This window comes from Molothrus aeneus, chromosome 9 (genome assembly GCF_037042795.1).
Source record: "Molothrus aeneus isolate 106 chromosome 9, BPBGC_Maene_1.0, whole genome shotgun sequence".
In the NCBI taxonomy this organism is placed as follows: domain Eukaryota; kingdom Metazoa; phylum Chordata; class Aves; order Passeriformes; family Icteridae; genus Molothrus; species Molothrus aeneus.
In genome coordinates, this window is record NC_089654.1 from 26,006,412 (window position 1) to 26,029,431 (window position 23,020).

General features: G+C 39.6%; 1 protein-coding gene across 2 annotated transcripts in view; it reads right to left on the reverse strand.

Annotated features, from left to right (window-relative positions):
- LOC136560263 (BMP/retinoic acid-inducible neural-specific protein 3) overlaps positions 1-23,020 on the reverse strand; it is a 202,186-nt gene that overhangs the window by 91,084 nt on the left and 88,082 nt on the right. The gene's annotated exons all lie outside the window — the stretch shown is intronic.

The window sequence follows — 23,020 nt, forward strand, 5'->3', positions numbered from 1 at the left end:
CTAAAACAACCAAATTTGGTAGAAACTGAAATTAAAGCAATGATTTCCCCAATTATGGACCAGATGCAACAGGCATTTTTGTTAGAACAAGGTAAATTTTAAAATCATAACAAGAAAGAAATAAATAAGAACAAATCCACTTAGGTTGCTGCTGCTCCCATTGGTTTTCTGCAGCCTCTGATGTGAAAATAGCTCTAAAACAACTCAGTTTGGTAGAAACTGAAATTAAAGCAATGATTTCCCCAATTATGGACCAGATGCAACAGGCATTTTTGTTAGAACAAGGTAAATTTTAAAATCGTAACAAGAAAGAAATAAATAAAAATTAAGCCACTTAGGTCACTGGTGCTCCCATTGGTTTTGTGTGGCCTCTGATATGAATATATCTCTAAAACAACCCAATTTGGTAGAAACTGAAATTAAAGCAATGATTTCCCCAATTATGGACCTGATGCAACAAGTATTTTTGTTAGAAGAAGGTAAATTTTAAAATCATAACAAGAAAGAGCCCATCTTCTTTGCCTTTTGATGTTAAGTCACTTAGGTTCATAAATTGGATAACCTAAAGAAACACTGTCACACCACATTTGACCTTACTGTGATAATTCCAGTTTTCTATACTTCTGGCCTCCATTTTGAGAAAATACACAGACAGAAAGACTGATTCCTAAAAAGTGATGATGTTTCAATTGTAAGAGGGATACAAGTGAATTCAAAGACTTGCCTCCTTCCCCCGTCCAAAGTAAATCAATGACAGCAGAGAAAACAAACAAGCTCATTGCACAGCAATAAACACATCTTTTATTAATTTACTTGCCAATTAAGATACCAGATAGAGCTATTAGTGAGAAGGACTCATTGTCCTCAAATCTAGACAGGACAGGCAGCCTTGGCAGAAACTTGGCTTCTCCCAGATACAGAAATAGCAGTTTTGGTTACAGACTCTGGGAATTAAGTGCAAGGCACCTGAGGACTCAGCCACCACTTTGTTGAGTCTTTTGCGCAGCCACATCAATTAGGATTCCTCTTAAGACAAGACTGTGGAAAAGCAGAGAGCTTAGCAACCTTGCAGGATCCTGCTGAAGGTCCCAAGTAAAGAGAGAGAAACACCCAGGAACAAAATTAACACAGAAGCAGGAATCAAAGATGCAGCAAAAGAAAAAAAAAAAAAGAATACTTGAGGGATGCCAGAAACCAAGGGCTGCCAGCAGCTGAATGACCAGGGCTGTGTAACACATACTCAACAGTGGGATTTTTTAGTACTTTTAAGTCCACAGTTATTAGTAGAACCCAGATAAATACATTTTTGTGTAGCCCTTCTGCTTTCCAGCATCCTCCTCTTTCTCTCCCAGATCCAAACTGCTTTTCCTCTTAGACACATTCTGGCAGATGCCATCTTTTAATCAAAAGCAAATGTGAAGAGTGATGGTAGGAAGAGAGTTCTGTAACATAACTGAAATTTAATGTGATTTACCAGTCAAGGGCATGAGGTTAAACGGGACCCCATAGTTCTTAAAGACTCTACACATCAGCAGTGTGCTAAATTGGTATTTGAGAATTGCTTTCTGATAGGGGCTTTTCCATCTTAGTTGTCAGGTTTTGAAGTTTTCTCCCACAGCTTTCCTTTCCTTTTAGGAAATTAGAAAACCTATAACTTTTATTTGCAGTTACTGTATATGAGTAGAGAGAAATGAAAAAATGAAAGCACACAAATATTTTTGCCTGTAAAGTGAAAAAATCCTCATTGTGTATATTGATCACATTAATGCAGACACTAAAAACAGTGAATTACCCTGCACTGTAAATGTAATTTTCAAGTGAAAAACAAACCAAACCACCAAAAAATAAAACAATTTCCAAAAAAATATTCTATCTTTTTGTTGTTTAAATTCTCAGCTTTCTGGTCATATTTTTCATTTGAATACATCAGAAAATATTGGTTAACTGTAGTTCCTGAACAGACCAGCAAGACAGACTTCCTTTGACACCAAGGGAATATTACAAGTTTTATGTTGTAAAATATTTATTTTATGCCTTGAGGAAACCTTTTGTTCTAAGCTCTCTATATGAGCTGAGGTTCAAACACAATATAAACAGAAAAGATACAATTCTTATAAAAGACAGTTTGCTGCCACCCTTGATCTGATTTTCATTGTGAGTATTTAAGGACAGAAAAGACCACCCTAATCCCCTCAACCTGCCCCCTTTTTAGTGAACCTCACCAAATGCCTCTTGCTGTCACACCTTTGGGACTGGGAAGAAACTGTCCCTCAGAAAAACATCTCATCTTGCCTTAAATTCTGAGGATTTCTCAGAAATCCTCTGCAATCTGTTGTGGCATTCAGCTACAGAGGGCACATTCTGTTTTCTGTTTGAACATTGCCAATTCCAGTGTCCAATTTTTAGAGCTCTTAATGCATGCTGGGCAACTGAAAAATTTTCTAAATATTACATACATTCTGTGCAAGTAATTACAGCTCTTTTCTGAATCCCCTCTTAACCTTGGGCTGAGCCCACTGCCATCCTTGGTGTCTCTCTGTCAACAGCGGGCTCAGAAATTACATCTCACAGCCCTTCTCCACAAGCAGCAAATCCTTTCTTGGAAGAGCTAAACTGGAATCAATGGCCACATCCAGGACAAATTCAGATGAATTTCTAAATTGAGGTTGCCCTGACCTACTGCATATCCTTTATTTACTGAATCCAGGGACTGGGTTATTCTGGCACTGAGAGAAACTTGCTCGGCTTAAACAAATTTGAGTTCCTTCCACAGTTTTTGCTACAGAAGGATATTTTTTTTTTTTTTTTGCTGTAGGTTTGGAGAGGAAGTTGGCAAATGCTTTTGTAAAAGTTTTGTCTTAAGTTCTTTTTGGTTCAGAATGTATCAATGGGAACATTTATTAGTGCAGCAAGTAATCATCCTTTGCAATTCACTGCTGAGGAATCTGGGGGAGTAGAATATGGAAGATGGAGCCCTTTTAAAAAGATGACAGTTTTATAATTGTGCCCCAGACAGAGCTGAAGCTTTTAGAGATTTCAGAAAACAGCATTTCTGTTTTGCTGAGGTCTTTCTTAAATGAAGTATTTTGGAATATGGAGAGATGAAGACCTAAACTCTCTGGGAGAGACAAGAAGAAGATAAAATAGGGATGCAGGACACTAAAAGTGTCTGCCTGTCTGCAGGAGCAGGGATGCTTGGATTTGGACAAGAGAGAAGTGATGAGCAGCTTCCAGAGCTGAGGAAATATTTCAGACTTCAGAAGGAGCTGGGTTTATGGGAGTAAAGTGTAGGAGCAGGGTAAAAGCTGGGATGAAGTTCAGGGTGAGGGGTTATGGTGCACTATTTCTAGCACATTGAGTGAGGAGGTTTTCACAAATGCCTTCTGGGTCACTAGTAGCTCCTAAAATTAGAGCTGATTTCCATTTTAGCAATGTCAATCTGAGTAAAATCATATCCCTATCTTCCTTTTCATATGACATATAAATATGTCTATCTATATACCTGTCCATATAGAATTTCTGATTTTAATCTTAATTTCACTTTGCAACCCTCTCTTGTCACCCCTTTCTTTACCTGTCTGTCTCACAGTCTCTCTAACACAAACTCTCCAGCCCCAAACATTTTGGTTTTTGCCCAGTGTGCATTATTCCCCTTCAAAAATCCAGCTCCTGCCCATTGCCAGAGGCACACCAGCAGGTCTGAAGGAGTTCATAATCTTACTCTGAGCAGAGAAAATGCTGCTTTCCAGAGCCACTGAGTTCCATCCCTCAGGAGAACACCTCCCATGGAATAGCAGGGCACCTTCACTCTTGGATGGTGAGAACATGACTGCTTTGAGTGGGCTGCAATGACAGTGGCAGCCTGAATCCAATGTTTTCCCATGCAGCTGCAAATCCTGCTGCTGGCAGAACAGCTCATTGAGAGAATATATGGTGTTTTTCTCCCCCCACCTCCTTTAAAAGCCTGAGGATTTCAGAGTTAATGATCTTGCTCTGAGCAGAGAAAATGCTGCTTTCCAGAGCCACTGAGTTCCATCCATCAGGAGAACACCTCCCATGGAACAGCACGGCCTCAATGCTGGCTGTGGCTCAAGAAAACTGATTTTCCACTGAGAACCAGCACTGGGGCTATGAGAAGCTTGTCCTTTCCTACTCTTCCTCTTTTTCTGCTCTGTAAGAGCCCAGCCCAGCAGCTTCCGTGGTGTTCTCAAGGAGAGAATGGCAGGTGGATGTGCTGCCCATCTATGTCCAGAGTGACTCACTGCATGGAGCTCTCCAGTGCTCCAGGCAAACCCTGTTGAGGAGAGGGATGATGGCTCAGAGTTCCCAGGCTTGCACAAGAGAGGGGAAATCAGTCAGGCTGGCTCCTGGGATGAAGCCTATAATGGAATCATGTTATTATCATAAGCAGTGCCCCAGGCCATGGGCAGCATTCTCTCCATCTTCCCAGATATCAGAGCCATGGATTTGCATGTGCTGCCCCAAATCTGATCCCTGGCTGCTCCAGGGAGCTGCCACGAAGAATGGCCAGAGTCAACATGGGATGAGAAGAAGCATACTTTAAAATGCAGTTGCCATTTCAACACTATTTCTTTTATTAATGACATTGAGAGAGATGTTTAATCTCAGGAAACCATTAGTGTTCTGACAGGAAAGACCTGTTAGTTAAGCATGATACAAGTTTTGGACAAGTTTTTCTCTTCAAAGAAGCTTAAATTGCAAGTGGATTTGAAAGGAATCCTAGGGCTGTCAATGTCTCTTTTGAGTTTCAGGCCATAGCTTTTTTTCCAAATGTGTACATTAATTACAGACTTGCTTCTATCACTGTATTCATTTCAATACATTTTAAATCTTATGGCATGGGGAGCTATGGACAGCTCTCTATAAAACAACTAGATAAAGGAAATTTTTTAAATGCCATTGTACTCTAAAATGGTAGTGTGAGGAGATTTGAAATGGGAATATAATCTCTTCCACTGCAGTGACTGAATCAGCCTGTCAAGAGATTTACTGTGAGTGTGATGGATCCTTCCTAACTACCTAAGGTCAACCACTCACAAAACAGAGCCCAGGCAAAATTAACAACGTTAGGCCTCATTTGAAGCAATTTGTTGTGTTTTATAAATCAATATTACTACTGGTAAGCATAAATGCTATTGAATAATATTGTGGCATAATGTGGAGAAAACGCTTGGAAAATGAACGTATTTCTAATACAAAAGAACTCTTCTATGTTCCTTTCTCTTAATGTCTTCTAAATGAGGCACCTTCACTCTTGGATGGTGAGAACATGACAGCTTTGAAGGGGCTGCAATGACAGTGGCAGTCTGAATCCAACGTTTTCCCATGCAGCTGCAAGTTCTGCTGGTGGCAGAACAGATCATTGAGGGAATAGATGGTGTTTTTCTCCTCCCACCTTCTTTAAAAGCTTCAGGATTTCTAATGCTTGAGGCCGTGGTTTGAATAAGCCAAGATGAGATGAAGGCAGTTTCATTTTATATTAAGCTTCTCCCTGCTAGCAGTTCCAAAACTGGAAGTAGATAAAATATTTGCTATGAAAAAGAACAATTAGCTTTTAAAGAGAGGATTCACCCAGATGTAGACAGATCTAGAATCAGGTAATATCCAAGACTGTGTTATTCACAGATTGGCAAGTGAAAAAATTCTCCTTACCAGCACAGGTCATAGAACTTTTAATGCTTATTACAATCAGTTAAACAATGGACAATCTGCCAAAATCTTTACTAAATGCTTTTTATGATTGATTTTTCAACCCAAGGTGAAAAAGAAGGGAGTTAGTTACATTGTGGCTGAGCAGCCTCCTGAAAATCTCCACCTTTGTATAGAGACATGACAGTAGAGAAAAACACTGCAATATGAGCAAAGTAAACAGAACAACCTCCCTGGAGGAAAAGAAGCAGATAGTACAGAACACAGCTCATCTGTGTCCCTTAACATTTTCAATTATCTACATGTGGTGATCAGAAAAAAACCCATTCAAGAAATAATAAGCTCCTTTTAAACATATTTGCCCTCGATGAAATGGAAAGTATTTCTATATCAACTTTATGCTTGTAATTGTCTGACATTTTGCCAAGGTCAGAACAGAAAGGTTTACTGATCATATGCATTTTTTTTCATATTATTGCTTTTACCTTGCAGTGAATAAGCCCTATCAGTAGGATTTCTTTTCATCCTAATATCTTTTTATCCTAATAATTTTTTTTCCTTTCTATGCTTTTTTTGCCTTATCAGCTTCCTAGCATTTAAAATTCTACTTCCAGAACTAGAATCCATCAGTATCAGCTTCACTATCTTCTTGCATTATGCATATGAAATACGTGCACATGTATTAATGAATTTTAATAAAAAAGTACATACATTACACCTAGAATGTACTCAGATATATTTCTTTTTTATGACTCCTAATTGTCAGATTACTGAGTCAGCTTCTGGGACATCAATGATTTCCAACTTCTCACCTGTCATGAGCATCAGAAGGGGCACAAGAGGGAGGGATGTGGCTCTCCCTTTGTGCATGTCTCATTGGTATTTAGCCTCTATAATATCTGTACTGAAAAATTTCCTCCTCTGATGAAATCCAAGGGGGAATTATTTCTTTGCCATGTCCTGTGGTGTTGTTTGCCTTTTACCCAGAGTTTGTGATTAACTTCCCAACACCTTTGTGAACATTCATTCTGGAGCTCACCATCCACGTATTTAGCTGGACCTATATTCTTTCAAAGATATTTTGTAGTTCCTAATGACTAAATCTAATTTACCTCCTGCCTCAGAGGCAGCTCAATCACCTAGCAGCACAGAAAAAAGCAGAAATGCACTTTCCAAGAACATGTTGCAAATGACACAAAGGATAAACAGCAAGTACAGGAGGAGTGAAAACACTTCAGAACTGAAATGCGTTTGTATGAACCATCTAAGAGTGAGGAACTGGTGAATTATCCTGTAAGATGTCACCAGTTTGCACAGGCTTGTAAGACAAGGGTCAAATTACAAGTAAATCATTCATGAGCTCTGCATGTCAGGGAGCAGAGGGGAAAGGGAGAATTCCCAGTAAAACCCACCTGCTACATCAGAAATGGAAAATGAATGGGATGCTTGGGAGGTGTTTCCTACAGGCTGAGTAAGCAGGAAACAGATTTTGCACCTCTTTTCTATTTCTGGGGTTCATTTTCTTAGATGTGCTGTGCCCTGTAGGTGCTTGTAAGTGCATGCAATGTGTGGATATACACAAGGGGCCAGATCCAGAAGTGAAAGTCTCTCCCAAAAACTAGAAATCTGGATTTAGTCCAAAGGGGAGATCTGTTGAGCAAAACCAGTACATTTTACACTGGTGCTTTTTAAGCATGGAAGTGCCCTCTACTCAGAGGTCAATGCCAAGAGGATGGGGCCAGACCCTTCAGTGGTGCCCAGAGACAGGACAAGGGGAAATGAGCATGACCTGAAACAAAGAAAATTCCACAAATACGAGGAAAATCTTCTTTTCAGGCTGCCCAGAGGGGCTGTGGATTCCCCTTGTCTGCAGACACCCCAAACCTGCCTGGGTGTGACCCTGCAGGGCTTGGCCTGGGTGACCTCCAGAGCCCCCTTCCAGCCCCAGCCAGCCTGGGATCCTGTCAAAATTATAATGACAACTCGGGTTTACAGCCTGCAGGTAAGATAGTGACATATTTGGAGACAAAAGTAGTTGTCCATCCAAACAATTACAATAATCTCTTCTCACTTATATATTTATTTTTTTTTCCTGCAAAAGTATTGATTTCATGGTTTGTCATGTGTCCTAGAGGGATTGGAACACTGTTCCTTCTCCCCTTGGCAATATCAAGAGAGTTTCCAACACCTTGTACTGGCAAGCTCAAAGCATCCTTCTTTCCCAGTTCACATCTGCTCATAGGAATCATTTATTATCTAAACAGGTAACAGATTTGATAAAATGCTGCACTCGTTTAGACTGGCAGAAGACAAATGAAATCCAAAAAATTCCTCTGACTGGAAAATTCTTGCTTTTTTTATTTTTCATTTTATTTGTGGCTGTTATGCAAGCCAATATTGCCTGAACTTCAATGTGAGGAAAAGACATGGATTTATACTTTTTAAATGGGGTAAAAGACAGTTTAACTTTCAGAGAAGAAGGTATCTATAGCTAAAACAGCAGTTAACCTTTGAAATGGAGAAGACTGCCCTGGAAAAGAGTTTTTTGACACAATAAGGAGAAGAGTTATTAGAAAGAGAAGCAAAAATCTGGTTTTGCCTAACCTTAAGAGCCAATTGATATTATGGTCCTGTCCCTGTAGTTAATTGTACAGGAAAAAAAAATAATTATGGATCCTAAGAAAATGAAAGTCAAAAGTCTCTGGAACTCTCATTGGGGCTGGACTTTGGGGATTTGGCTACACCTTATCCTGCTTCAAAATCAGCATGAAAATCATGTTCTTCTTCAGTCTTTTTTTTTGTCCTGACTGAAAACAAAAAGAATTGAACCATGTTTCTTGTAGAGATAAGGAAGAAATTTGAATCTGTGGAAGTGTTTTAGTGCATAAATCAACACATGAAAATACAGTTTATGAAGAATGAATCAGCATAAAGATCTGCTGGAGAAAATAAAACAGAGCAGAGGATTCATAGATTCAGTGTTGATGGATACTCGTAGATGAATCACAGGGGAAACACAAACTGCTAAAATTCTTCATCATTATGTGATACAACTCATAGTCTCAAAGTCTTTGAAATGCCTTTTATTACCATTTTTACAACTTCTGTTTCAGAACTTCAAATTGATCTGCGGTACTGGGCAATGGAGAGGCCTACAGACAAACCCACACCGTGATAAATGATTTAAAGTTCCAAGGGAGTGCTCTTGCTCACCTTAGCTCTCATTTGAAAAATGAGGCCCAGCCAGGCTCAGAATTCTGGCAGTGCTGTGAGCAGCCATGACCTCCTTCTACCCTGTACCCAGAGCCAAATAAAAAAAAGCTTTATGATCTGGACAGTGTGGCAGGGAATATGGGTCCTTAAAGCCTTTGGAAAATGTTTGCCTGCTCGTTTTTGAGATCTTACTGATGCTCAGGATGGGCTTGTGCCTGGTGCCACAGAGACCAAATTGCCTTCTATCCAAAACAAAAGCTGATGTTACTCCTGACTGCCTGCAAGAGGGAAAAGGTACCTAAATTGTTGGCTTCAAACAAAAATATATAGTCTCTAATATTTTCTCAAAGGAATACTGATCCAAAGCCTTATTTATGAAGCTGTATATAAAATCCAGAATTGTTCCTTTTCCAGAAAGAATGTTGTATAAACTTAACCTTATGCAGTGTGCATTATTTGGCTCATTTTCTATTCAATTTATAAGTTTATCCTTCAAAGTGGAGGCTTTTTGTCTCCAGTTTGATGCCAGCAGTGCTATTTACAGCACTGATGGATGACAGTTACTTAACCTGCACTTGAATTTATAAAGGCAGTTGTTTCTACCAACCCTCTGGGATGATTCTGGCTTCACACAAGTGTAAATCTCACAAACACATGCATAAATGCTGTCTTGATATTGTGAAATATAACATCTGCACTATTGTTGTCTGTAGCAATTCAAATTGTTGAAAGGAGTAGGAGGTAAACCCAAATATTTCCTGAAAATACTTTGGTGTTTTATTTGTTTGTTTTGGCTTAGCTCTTGGGGGAATGTGCAGATAATCTTCTTTGCATCTAAATGTTCTCTTCCTATGCAAGTGTTGTTTCACTGGTAGCAGGAAACGCTCAGATCTCTACGTGCACACCAAAAAAATTAAGTCAAGAATTCTTATTCAGCATATGAAAATGTTTCTACCACAGCAAAGGATGCTTCTCTTTAAGGAAAAACTATTTGTATTAATTCCAAACTAAATTTGGCATGTTAGTTTATTAAAAATGTTCTTGGTGTTCTTCTTTTTTCCAGTGGACTAAATTGCAGCTATCTCTAAAGAAGCAATGGAATTGCACTGGTGATCTAAACAGAGAATCAGGGCAAGAAAATTGTCAGTATAATTCCAGATTATAACCACAGAGCTTCCTAATGCTCTTAACTGAATCAAAGCATCGGATGGGAGTTCAGTTATTAATTTCTGCAACAGGAACAGTGAAGTGTTAAATGTGTTCTGTGAAAGAACAAAGCCTGTATTTATCTTACTTTATAGAATCACAGAATCATGGAATGGTTTGGGTTGGAAGGGACCTTAAAGCCCATCCAGTGCCACCCCTGCCATGGCAGGGACACCTTCCGCTGTCCCAGGCTGCTCCAAGCCCCATCCAGCCTGGCCTTGGGCACTGCCAGGGATCCAGGGGCAGCCACAGCTGCTCTGGGCACCCTGTGCCAGGGCCTGCCCACCCTCACAGGAAAGGATTTCTTCTTAATATCCCACCTAACCCTGCCCTCTGTCAGTCTGAATCCATTCCCCCTTGCCCTGTCCCTCCAGTTCCTGATGAGTTGTCCCTCCCCAGTTCCCTGGAGCCCCTGCAGGCCCTGGAAGGTTCTGTGAGGTCTCCACACAACCTCCTCTGCTCCAGGCTGAACATTCCCAGCTCTCCCAGCCCGGCTCCAAGGGGGAGGAGCTCCAGAGCCCTTCATGGCTCCTCTGGACTCATTCCAACATTTCCATGTCCTTTTCTATGCTGAGGACTTCAAGACTGGCCACAGAGCTCCGGGGGGGTTTCACAAGAGCAGAGCAGAGGAGGAGAATCCCCTTCCTTGCCCTGGTGGTCACAATGCTCTGGATGAGCCCTGGCTCTGTTGGTTTCTGGGCTGGGAGCACTCAGGGCCAGCTCACAGGGGGTTTTTCCTCAGCCAGCACCTCCAAGTCCTTCTCCAGGGCTGCTCTCAGTCCCTCTCTGTTGGTAATTTGGGATTGCCCTAACCCAGGTGCAGGACCTTGCACTGCACTTGTGGAATCCATGAGGTTCACAGAGCCCCAGCCTGTGCAGGCCCTCTGGCCCATCTTTCAGTCCTTCCTGAGTGGTAGGGATGTGGATATTACACAAGGTGGGGAAACAAACAGGAAAAAAACCCCTTCAGGTCTCTGGGAATCATACAAAACTGTGTACATCAGCTGCTGATGTAAACTGCAATACATCCATTAGAGAGTTAACATTCTGTATGCAGCTAGACATATTCTGAAGCTCAACCTACATTAAAAATTCTGAGAAAATTACTTAACCCCTCTACAGAGCCCAAATATGAGCTTTTTAAAGAAGCTGTAAATACAATGAAGCTGTACATATTTACCATTGTAAAATATATGTATTGAAAATGCATTACTATAAAATTTCTGTGCCTCTGAATTCTTTTCATTATCACTCCTGGCACCTTTGTAGGAGAGGTCTTAGAAAAATAAAGGTGATTTTGGAAAATTTCAAATGGGATATAAACACTAGAGGGAGATGAAATAGTATTAATAATGGCATGTAATTATCATTTACACTGTAGATTTTAGTTATAAAACCACAAGTCCTGACACAGAGTGGGAGGACTGAGACTTTGGGCACCCAGCAGAGGCTGGGACAAGAACTGCAGACCAGGGACATCTTTTCCAGCCAAGAGGAGCAGTACATGACACATCCTCCCAAACATTTAGCTATGGGCAGGGCTACTCTGCCTTTCTCTTCATTTTTTTTAATGGAAAATGAGTGTTAACATATTTGTGAGCAGTATAAGATATGCAGGCTGGTTGAAATTAAGAAGAGGCATAATAATTTAACTAAAATTAGCATAAAGACTATTGCTTATCTTCTAGGTATGTTTCAGTTTGAGGTTGATTAGACAATAATTTCAGATTATTTGTCACAGTATAGCAACTGTGCTTTGGACCACATTGTCCTGGCTGCTTTTCTGCCTCAGGCTCAGGATTATGAAGGCCTACATGAACATTGCAGGTGTTTCCTAGGAAGCTTGCTTAGGAAGAAACAGAATGCAACATGGTTCTACAGATCTAGAAATAAACCCAAGATTAACTGATTTCCCAATCCATATGCCCAACAGACATGATGGTGTTTATTCTCCAATTTTTTGGGGTAAGGAACAATGCTCAGCAATTACCAGGGATGCAGTTTTGGCCAGAATAAATTTAACATTTGCTCTTAATGTCTCGGCCCAGATGATTTTTGTTTGGTTGTAGCACTCACCAGCTCTGCAATGCTGCCAGGAAAAAACACCCAGTGTACCTCTGCAGTGTGTCTTGCTCTCCCTGAATGGAGATTAAGTGTTAAATATAGTCCAGTATTTTATGGGTAATAAGAATATGTTCCATTAAATGAAAGGTGTGAGAATAAATGAGGTCATTTTTACTTATGGGCAATGGCAGTGCACAAGACAAATCTGCTGATTTGAACAGTTATGAGATCTTGCCCTTTGAACTGCCAGCTTGAACACAGTTTAAGGTGCAACAAAACAAGCACTTTTGCCATCTGATACTTGACAGTGACCAGAGAGAAGGGACCCCCAACTTCACTTTCTGGGGGAAATATATCAAAATATTGCAGGAGCAAGCTAATCAGCATATTCATAAACAGTCTCACTGAAAACAAGGCAGAAACTGCATAACACCAGGGTCTGCTCTTCCTGTCTCACTGCATGTAAGCAATGGGAAAAAGAGGCAGGATGGTTGAAAACTTCCTTTTACAGAGAGAAATGCTCACTTTGTGCTGCTGGTGCCTTGAGTTGCCCTGTATGAGAGGACTAGTGGATTTGTCTTTACAAACAAGCTGTGGGGCTGCTGGGAGATAAAACCAGCACTGGGAGATAAAAGAAACAATGGGAAGGATTCCACTGATTGATGAATGGAAAAAGATATTTGCTTTTACAAATAAACTTTAGGTTTGCTGATAAATGAAATTAGACATTGATTTGAGAGATCCCAGGAGAATGTCCCATGGTCTCTCCCTTTATTCCAAAAAAGCCAAAAAGGACTCCTCTGTCTCCTTTTTGGACACAAACCTTTGCTGTTTGTGGGTTAATTTTCCTAACCTGTATGAGTGAGAAACCCACAGCCACCACTGTGTGTGGGGACATTGACATGCTCTGAGCTGGACCAAGGGTGGCACAGCCCGTGCTGACTCTGGATGTGCTTCAGGTCAGAGAGCTGCTGTGCCACATGTGCTGAACCCAGGACCAGGTGACATCAGGTCAAAGAGCAGAAATTTAGTGACTATCCAAACAGCACAGGAACAGAAATCTCCCTGACATCGGACTCCTTGCTATGCTTTTCTTGGAAGAAGTTCACACACACACAAAGCCACAAACCCACAACCTCCTCATCCCCCCACACCATCTCTGTCAGGCAGAGGTAAATATTCCTATGATTTGAGGAATATCTTGATTTTGATATCTCAATTATCTCAAATTTGAGGAATATCTCTCCTGATTTTCTGGCAGGAGCTCAAACACTTTGTCATAAGCTTCAAACTGCTCAGAGACACAGAATGGAACTTCATCCTCTTCATCACTCTGCTTTCTGCTCATCCTAAACCTGACACTGGTGTGGGGTTGAGGTTGGACTCCCCTTGCCATGGGGTCACCTTGATGCCTTAAGTTTGAGCTTTCATATTTTCCAGATTCTGTACTGCATTAGTGTATAACTCTGGACTTCATATAAAGTGTCAGCAAGTTCTCTTCACTGTTTAGTCACACAGAACAATCCTTTTCCAGCCCAATAACCAAGGACACCACTGCAGCTTCAGGCCCAAAAAGTGCAAACAACAGCAAAGTGAGGAGAGCAAACTGGGGGATGGAACTTCATAACCTGGAGCTGTAATTGGACAACCAACCCCAATATGGAAATGGACCAAAACTTATAAAAGAGTTTAAAAATATATAAACTTATAAAATTTAAAAATTGTATTAAAAAAAAATACCCCAAACTTATAGACTTGTGACCAGTCATCCATCTTGGGTGTAGCCACAGCCAGGCTCTTGTGCTGCCCAAGGTTAATAAATCCCTACTTTATTCTTTAACTCTGTCTGGCCTCTGTTCCAGGTCAGCCTCTTTAGGCATCAACCTCAGAGTAGTGATAATTCTATAATTCTTCCTCTCCCACAAGTGACATCTACTCTTGGAAGTGAGGCATGTTACATAGAGCCCTGTTTTATATATATTTATATGTGTATATATACATATATATATGTGTGTGTATGTGTGTATATGTGTATATATATATATATATATATATATATATATATACACACACACACTGCTGCCTCTCTGGGAGCAATCCTGACCCTTTTTTTCTTTTTTTTTTTAATTTTTTTCCCTACAGAAATTAAAGCAAAAGGAAAACACAGGGATATTCTGCTCTGAATCTGGCTAACATCAAAAATGCCCTTGATATGAAGAATTAGGAAGCGGTCTTGGATCCAACAATTCTGACACAGCCATGAATCCCTGCACCCTTTCAAGAGAAAACTTGACCCAGCAACAGCTGCACAGATAAGAACAAACGCTTTCTTCACCTCTTTAACTTAAATAAGCACACGAAATTCGCTGCCAAATAGGGACTATTTAAATGCTAATTGGGACAGCAGGTGATTTCATTTCCTCTCTGATTTTTCCTTGAAACGAAATAAAAAGAGTTGCAGCAACCCGAGCCTTTTTTGTTATTAAAATGGTTGATTTTGTTGTAAGCTGTTCTATGTGGTATTGCTGCATCTTGTGTTAACTAATGAAATTTTTGAAATTGAAGGAAATTACAGGAGAAAAATATCCTCCACATCTTATATCCATGTCACACTAAAATTAATTTACTGAATGAAAGAAAAGTTAAAAGTTGTTATAAATCAAATACTTTCCACTTGCACTGTAATTTTTAATCTATTTTCTGGTTAATAGTTAAGTAAAACTTTTCTTATGCGAAAATAACATAAAAATATAAAATATTCACCATGCAAATTTTGGTTTCCTAGGGGAATTTTTGCAGCATTCTACATACACAAATTGCACATTTCCAAAAAGTCCACCTAATTATTTTTGGAAATCCAAGTCTGCAATCTCTAAAAGTTCTAACATAAAACAAGAAGGTTTTATGTGTGACAATAAAAAAATTAGCTATGTCACTTTCCAGAGGGCTGCTAAGATCCCAATCATAGCCCCCAAAGAAATAAAATCAAAATATAATGAAAGAAAAAATAAAATAAAATATAAAATAAATGATAAAATAAAATAACTGTTTAAATCATTTTCAAAATAACAAGCAGATAAAAAAGGTATAAGAAATTCCTTAGTAGGACATGTTGCACAGTTGGATCTTCTTGGAGAACACAAGACTCCCAATAACATAGGGAATGTTATTCAGAAACAGGAGGTGAACAATTGCTCACTTAGGAAAAACAAACTTTATTTGGGGCAAAGAAGGCTGAACAAGAGCTGTGTCCCAGTGCCTCTACACGCTTTAGCATAGGAAAGTCTTGGTCTGTTGGTGAGTCTCAATCCACAAATTAATAATATTCACAGTTATTGTGCTCTCTCAACTCAATAGCTCCTGAAAAGTAGAGGAACATAGCAAAATAAGGGACTGTCAGCAAAAGAATTGGGTTTAATTATATTTTATGCAAGGCAGGTTTGCTACAAGTTGATACAAGAAGATGAAATAAAAGAAATTATTAAGTGCTGATTATAATTGCTATGTTTCATAAAGGATCAGTCATGTCATGGATGGCACAGGATGCAAGGGGAATTATTCTGAAATGCCAGAGTAGAGCTGTAGTCAAGAATGTTATTTTCCCTGAAAATGTCAAATATGCAGTAGAAGCTGCCTGTTTCAGCATTTCAGGGGATTTACCGTGCTTAGATAAAATGTTTTGTTTCAGTGATTTTAAAATTGTTTCAAGATTATGTTGTAATCAATTCTAATTTTATTTAGGCTGGTATCTTTCTTAAGCTGACACATTTTGACTCAGAGACACCAAGGAGATGTCACCTTAATTACAGAGAAGTTGGGCAATTGAAAGTTTTATAATGTAAAATTTTATCTTCATGGGATTAAAAATAAGAAAAAGCACAGATATGTATAACTTATTACTATTAAGTTCTAGGCTTATTTGAACCATTTCAGTTTATTAAGATCCTGATTTATCATTGCATCTCACACCCAAGAAGAGGAGGGGAAGAAATTACGGATATCCATACAAACAGCAGTGCTTGTAGAGAAATTGCTACTCATCCCTGAAACCATGGGATTCCTTGTGTTTGAGGTTGCAGGAAGAGGAGCAGTCAATCCTGCCTATGACAGCCAACAGGTATTTTTGTGGGATTTGAAGGAAACCTCACAAAACAAAACTTAATTTTGTAATGGAAACACGGAGGGTTTTTCTCCTTCAGCTCTTACTTGCATTAGGTTGTTGCATCTTCTACTGCATTGTTCAGTCACTGCTGGACCATGCAAAGTGCTAATTTTGTTTACATCACTGCTGCAGACTAAAGTGCTCTCTGGCAGCTCATAGCAATCATGCAACTCCTGAAAATAAAGCCTTATTATAAAACCCATAAGGATTAATCCTTATAGAGGATTATTTCGGGTGAACGAGCTGAGAACAGGTGACTCTTTAGAAGCTGATGTCCTCAGAGGGAAGGAAAAGAGAAGGAAAAATGTCTCTTTCAAACTGGAGAGCTGTTTATCAGGAAACAGCATTTGCAGGCTTTCCATGGCTCTGTTTTAAACTGCATTTTGTGGCGTTTTCAGCTGTGCCTGAGCTGAGGGATGGTCACAAGCAGCTCTTCCAGGGGGGACACTGGCACAGCTGGAATGTGCTGCCAGGAGAGAGCACAAGTGGGGAATGGATAAGCAGCAGCAGCAGCCCCCAGGTGAGGGGAAGAGCATTCCCGGAGCTCTGCTGTCATTCTGGGAGTGCTCTGATCCCTAGCAGGATTCCCACCACACATCTCCCATTAAACATTTACAAGGATTACAAGAGGAAATCTGAAACCTCCAGAAGATTCCAGCAACACCCTGCCTTTGATGATAACATCTTGGGAAAGTGGATAGAATCTTAAAATGCTATTTTAAGATTCTATTCACCTTAAATAACCTTCAGACTTTTTTAATCAAAATAATTTTTTCTACTGTATTTGTTTAGCCAACAACTGGAATGCAAATGGTTTTGTGTAGTGGACAAGAGCTGGCATCTCTGTTTGAGCTCTGATCTCATTTTTATGGGGAGCTAAACCTACCTCAGAATAAATATTTTCTTTTTTCTAGCAGGTGTTCCAGGATACAAACTAGGTGAGTAATCAGCATGTACCTGACCTTTTGTTGTTTGGGAAGCAGCTTTAGGGATTTTAAGAACAAAATGTGTTTTAAGAGTCTCATATGGCCATTGACAATTGCACTTGTTTAAACACAGAGAACAGCCCCTTCCAGCCTCAGTTTTCCCAGGTGGAAAAAGATAAGTATTGAGATATTTATGGGAGTCATAATACCTGTATTGTAAAATATTATTGAAAGCATGATGGGATGGGATGTTAAATGGGTTTTCTGTCACAGACGTATTTTCTGAAAAATCCTTTTGCCAGGATTTTTTCTCCTGAGAAGCTGAGAGGCCTCAGAGGAAAAGAAAAACAATTATTATCTGCTGCTGTGGAATGCAGCAGGTGCATCTGTGATTGGTCCCTGTGAGTTGTTTCTACCTGATGGCAAATCACAGCTCCAGCAGTGTTGGGACTCTGGTCAGTCACAAGATTTTATTAACATTCCATTCCTTTCCTTCCTAGCCTTCTGATGAAATCCTTTCTTCTATTCTTTAGCATAGTTTTAATATATCATTTTCTTTTAATATAATATATATCATAAAATAATAAATCAGCCTTCTGAAACATGGAGTCAAGATTCTCATCTCTTCCCTCATCCTGTGACCCCTGCTGGAACACCACCACAGGTTTTCCAGCATTACATTCTTTCTGCAAAAACAATTTTAATGGAGACACCCTTTGATCTGTGTAGTGTAGAGGTTCCTTGTCCCTTGTGGTTTTAATGGACCTTATTTCACTTCCATGCAGCAATGGAGCCCCCCTAGCTCCAAGCAATCACTGCAGCCCCTAAAAGGCATTTTTTCTCTTCTCCTTGGTGTGTTCCAGTGGTAATTATCTGTATCTCTGTGCAGATGTTCTTGAGCCTCTGAACTGCACTCTGAAATCAAGACAGGAATATGGCCCTGCCAGCACAATTTCTTAGCAAAGTAATTAACCATGGCACCAGAGGATGATCTAAGCCACGTATTAATGACTACTCCAAAATGTGCTAATGACCAAAATTGACAAGGTTCAAGCATATTTAGTTTCACAGGAAAGTAGGACACAGCACTTACACATGCCTTGGACATTTCTGGGAAGGTGTAGGTGGGGATGGATGGATGGATGGATGGATGGATGGATGGATGGATGGATGGATGGATGGATGGATGGATGGATGGATGGATAAATGGGATGGATGGATAAATGGATGTATGGATGGATGGATAAATGGGATGGATGGATAAATGGATGGATGGATGGATGGATGGATGGATGGATGGATGGATGGATGGATGGATGGATGGATGGATGGATGGGATGGATAAATGGATGGAGGGATGGAGGGATAAATGGCGGGATGGAGGGATGGATGGATGGATGGATGGATGGATGGATGGATGGATGGATGGATGGATGGATGGATAAATGGGATGGATGGATGGATGGATGGATGGATAAATGGGATGGATGGATGGATGGATGGATGGATGGATGGATGGATGGATGGATGGATGGATGGATGGGTGAGCTTTTAATTTCTCTTTCTATATAACACAAACAGAAGTAATGGAAGAATTGGAAGCATGGCAGACCTGTGCAAAGGATCATGAAACAATAAACTTGCTATTACCTGAGGGGGACTGGTTTGGCCATATCTTACCTTAATCACGATAAATCAAAGAGTAGAAGCATTCTATAGAAAGTCACCCCTCTGGAAATTCTAAGCATTGAAAATGTGCCAAAGAGAACTATTAAAATTAAAGATAGAGTAGTTTTAATTTTAGGTAGAATCTGGTCTTCTAAATTCAGCATCTGCTTCAGTAAGGAGTAAATATGCAAAGTGTCAGTAATTCTCTTTCACCTTTCCATCTCCCACCTGGCTTCTGACTTAATTGATTAAAGACAATCAAAAATAGGTTTAAAAAATTGTAAATGCTCACCTTTGTTTTAATCTATACCCAGACATTTGAATACCTAATTTCTCCCCAAGGCATCTTTACAGGGATGAGCCTTCAAAATCCTCTCAACAGCTCCAATAAAGCAGTATTCTTCTAAATACAAGTTTGGAGGCACAACTAATGAGGTAAACAATGAATAGTTCAGAAGTGGCAGGGGAATGAGGAGTGAGGAACGTTTGTTCTGCACCTGGTGGAGTTATGCAAATTTCCATGAGCCACTGGAGGCCTCGCCCTGGGAGGTGTCCTCAATAATAAGGCAGAAGTTCGTGTTTATACCAACATCAAAGAAAAGCAACTTTCTGGGTTTATCAAGTGTCTAATAAACATACTCAGGACACTGATGTTGTGATCTTGTGCAAGAAGATTTTGAGCCTTAGGATTCCAGCCCCTCTGATACTGATGAAAAACCAGCAGCTGAAATGTTCTCATCCTGAATGGACACAGTCACTAAAAAAAAAATATCTAAAAGGACCTATTTATTAATTTGTAGTAGGTCAAAATAAGTGTATATCTATATTTGGAGGTTATGTAGCATGTGTAAGAGATGTAATTTAATGAAACCCTAAAATACCTTCACTCAGGAAAAATAATGCCATTAGTGAGCTCTGCTGACAATCCTACTGCCCTGTAAGTAAATTAAAACCAAGGCCTGTCAGAAAAGCTAAAAGTTTCGAGGGGTTAGAGCATCATGTTTACTATATTTAGAGATTTTAACAGAAAAAAGAAGTTAGTGGATGCAAATTATTTTTCATATCAAATGCTAGCACTATAATTACCATGATTAAAAATGGTAAAGTGGACACTAAGCTTTGTGGCAGCTAATGTAAGCCTGCTCTGTGAGAGCTCAATACAAAGCCCACTGAAGTAAATGAAGAGACAGAAAATAAATCCACAAGTCACAAAAATTTAAACTGGTTATTTTCGCCTTCTGCTCTTGAAACTGATTTAAAACTATGTGTTTGAGTAAATTATTCACAATCAATGTCCGATCAATTTGAATTCTTTTTGGTCACAGCATGTCCGGGAGCAGATTATTTGTGTAGTTTATTTGGTGTTTGAATGCAGAGAGAATACTTCCCCTGTATTTTTTACTGGGGATAATTCATTGTATCTACTTGACACCACAGCCAGAGTGCCAGTTAATTGGGATCACTGCATGAATCTCCTCTGATTGGATTAACATAAGTGGGATAAGCAAGCAGATGTATAGATGAGCTGAACCACATGGGAAACGTGCTCATCTGTCCACTTCAAACTGTTTCTGTGGCTTCAGACAGAAAACAATTTGAATTGACATACTCATTTTCTGGAATTGTGCAATGTTTGCCTGCTATACACGAAAAATAAGGTTCAATCAAAAAAAAACCCCCAAAAATAAAGTTACAGCATCTGAAACCCTCAAAGGAGATACCAGAATCTTCCCATTGCACTCCATGAACCTGGAAAGCTTCCTTATGCATTTGGCATCCAATCATTCCGGAAGGATTGGATCAATAGAAAGTTACCAAGGCCAGAAGTCCAGATGGTGCTGGTTTCAGCCAGCTAAAATTAGCTTCATTGGGTTTGGCTCACTTGTCTATTGCTGTTGATCCATGAGAATTTATGGATAACTGGACAAGAGCCAAAGCCATACCCCCTTCATTATTGGATGTGCCTCCAGTTTTCCCTGTTAGAGTATAGTAGATGATCTTTTTTATAATCTGAAGTACATAAGAAATTCTATTTTAACCAACAGCTTGATTTTCTGTGATGAAAATTGTGTATCCGTTTGTTAATCAATTTTCAGTACACAAATGTTAAATTTTTACTTTATCAACCAAAACCTCAGATGACTTTAACTAATGACTTTTTAATTACCCTCTGGATACGTCTGCCTTGTTGGTTTCAGATACGATTTTTTCTCCTTTGTTATTTATATTTTAGCAGTGTCCCAGTACTTTTTATTAGCCAGGTTTATTATATAAAATTATACACCACAGTGAGTTGCAGCTGAAATTTATGCTATTAATAAGTAAAATAAGTACTGATAGGTGAAAGTACAATATTTTTCTGTCTATATAATTCTAATAATATAATATCTTACAAGCAGTGTACCATAAAGTGATAAAATATGCATCTACAAGATATGTGAATGATAGGAAATTGTCTCTCAAAAAGAAGGGTGATGGTGTTAAATAAAAGACATTCCCAAATGAAAGTGTCCTTATCACAAATTAATCCCAGGAGAGGTGATTATTGCCCACTGACTACTGGTGTATGACACAATTTGTAAGGCCCCTAGCAAGCAAGTTGAAAGGCACATTTGAAGTGCAGTGATCATGGGTTTTACCTTTCACATCTATATTTAGTTCCAGCTGTACCAGGTCAGAATCAAAGGCAAAAAGGCAGAACTAGAAATGCTCGGATTTCAAAGTGCAGGGATGTTGACTCAGAAAGGTCACTGCCAGTTAATCTGGATGTTCCTTCATTGTAATCTGAACTGTGGGTGGTTGGAAGGATTTCTCAGTGCTACTCACACCTCTTCTTAAGCAGTACCATAAGTAGATAAAAGTAAGAAGGGTTTGGTCAAACCGTCCTCTGGAACTCCCTGACAATGAGAAAATTTACCAGCCAGAAAAAGTTGCCTTTGCTTATTTCCATTTTGTATGGAGCAACCAATTTTTATATACACGGAGCATCACAAGAGTTTTGTTTTGAGGGAAGGACTTACAAAGTTGTTGACTCGAAATTTCTGAGATAAAGATGCCCAACATCTTCCAAATGGTAAAGGAGAGGCACATCCAATTTCATGAAAAATGGGTAAAATTATACTGGACATATTTTGACATTGAGAAGGAGAAAAAGAAAACCCTTCAAATTGCCATTAGTGTAAATGCATCAGTCACATTAACCCCAAATTGCAAAGCTGAGGTAACTTGCAGGCCATGGTGATGTTCACTCGATTGTGGCCACCTCAAATCACAATTACATTGCCTGCATGTTCTGTGTGTACATCCATTTCATTGTTCTGTAAATTCAACTTAGGGAGTGAATAAAAAGTTCAGGATGACTTTCATGTAGCAAAAATCCATTGGTGTAGGCAATTCTTTCAGTAGGTATCTGATATGACCAATTATCTTCCTGTCTGTTATTAAAATTAGAAATTCAAACCCTGTCCTTTGTCAGTAGATCTGTCCACAAAAATATTTTAAATTTACTCAGTCTTCCAGACCTTGTGCAGAGGCTACAGAGAGCAGCGAAGAGGAATATACACAACTAGGTTTGTTTGAAGCTGAAATGAGAGAGACATCATTGTTTGCCTTCAACCTTTTCTTATTTATTATTATTTTGCTCTGCGGGAGAAAGTGGCTGCAGATAAATTTCTGAAACCGGTGCCTCTTGCAGTTCATCCCCCTGCATTCCCTGAGTGCAGTGGTGACACATGGTGGCAAGCGTTACCCTCTGTTACACTTCAGTGGAACTTCTGTCCTCTCTCCCCAGTGCCCAATTTACAGCAGAAAGCAGCGGAGAGCATTCGCCTTCCTCCAAGTGCTCCCAGTGTCATTCCCCTGTTTCTATGCTTGATAGCTTCCCTGTGAGGAGGCACAAGATATTTCCATCTTCTTTCATGTACATTTGCCTGCTATTTCATTATCATCTCCTAAACAGCATTGCAGCAAATACTTAAATGCATTGTCTGGGATAACAACGGCGACAGCGCTGAGAATGTGCTGAGATTGCTGCATGTGCAGCAACTGTGTCATTGCTTCAATGTGAGCTCGTCCTCCCCCAGGTTTGTTTTGCTCTCTTTGTCTGTCTTGT